We start from the raw sequence: 1297 nt of genomic DNA, 5'->3' as shown, positions 1-1297 counted from the left end.
ACCTGCCCTGGTACACCTGTACCTGCCCGGGCACACCTGGACAGGTGCACTGGATCCGCTGGTCACGGAAAACCACCCGGAAAATGCTCTGCAGAGAGGGGGGATGGCACCTGTCCCTGTCTGTCACACCTGGCCAGGTGTTCCTGTGCTCACCTTGACCAGCTTCCCGTTGATCTCCGGCAGTTCCCCGAGTTTCCTGTTGTCCAACATCCGGATCTCGTAGGACTGACCTGGGGGAGGGGGCACCTGAGGGTTACCTGTGACCACCTGGCACACACCTGGGAGCACCCAGAACATACCTGTGACCACCCTCCACACACCTGTGACACCCAAAATACACCTGAAATCACGTTACACACACCTGTGACCACCTTGGATACACCTGTGAGCACCCAGAACACACCTGTGACCACCTTATGCACACCTGTGACACCCAGAACACACCTGTGACCACCTTACACACACCTGTAACCATCGTGCACACACCTGGAACCACCCTGAACACACCTGAGACCACCCAGAATACACCTGAGACCACCCTGCACACACCTGTGATCACCCAGAATACACCTGGAACCACCTTGAATACACCTGTGACCACCTTGAACACACCTGGAACCACACACCTGGAACCACACACACCTGGAACCACACACCTGGAACCACACACACCTGCACACACCTGGAACCACACATACCTGAGCTCTCACACACCTGGTCCCTCCCACACCTGGTTCCTCACACACCTGCACACACCTGGTCCCTCCCACACCTGGTTCCTCACACACCTGCACACACCTGGTCCCTCCCCCACGTGGTTTTCCCCCAGGCCCACCCTGGCAATCGGGAATTCCCCCTCGGCCGGGGGCTGAATGTTCCCATGGCAACTGTGGGGCAGCGGCCCCGCCCGGCCAGGTGAGCTCACCTTGGTTCAGGTAGGTGAGGGTCAGGTGAGGGCAGGTGAGCTCACCTTGGTTCAGGTAGGTGAGGGTCAGGTGAGGGTCAGGTGAGCTCACCTTGGTTCAGGTAGGTGAGGGCCAGGTGAGCTCACCTTGGTTCAGGTAGGTGAGGGCAGATGAGGGCAGGTGAGCTCACCTTGGTTCAGGTAGGGGAGGGTCAGGTGAGCTCACCTTGGTTCAGGTAGGTGAGGGCAGGTGAGGGCAGGTGAGCTCACCTTGGTTCAGGTAGGTGAGGGCAGGTGAGGGCAGGTGAGCTCACCTTGGTTCAGGTAGGTGAGGGTCAGGTGAGGTCAGGTGAGCTCACCTTGGTTCAGGTAGGTGAGGGTCTCATCGTGCAG

The 1297-nt window shown here is 59.1% G+C and overlaps 1 long non-coding RNA gene across 1 annotated transcript; it reads right to left on the bottom strand.

Moving 5' to 3' along the window:
• Positions 1-39: 39 nt before the first annotated feature.
• On the bottom strand, positions 40-1297 carry LOC113980273. The gene is made up of 3 exons (XR_003538107.1): positions 1264-1297; positions 154-230; positions 40-88 (listed from the first exon to the last, which is right to left on the bottom strand). It is a non-coding gene; the product is annotated as an uncharacterized LOC113980273 (long non-coding RNA).

The sequence above is a fragment of the Neopelma chrysocephalum genome, unplaced genomic scaffold (assembly GCF_003984885.1).
Source record: "Neopelma chrysocephalum unplaced genomic scaffold, ASM398488v2 Primary Assembly neopelma1_93408, whole genome shotgun sequence".
Classification (NCBI taxonomy): Eukaryota; Metazoa; Chordata; class Aves; order Passeriformes; family Pipridae; genus Neopelma; species Neopelma chrysocephalum.
Note: the sequence above shows the minus strand (reverse complement) of the source record. Positions and strands in the feature narration are given on the sequence as shown.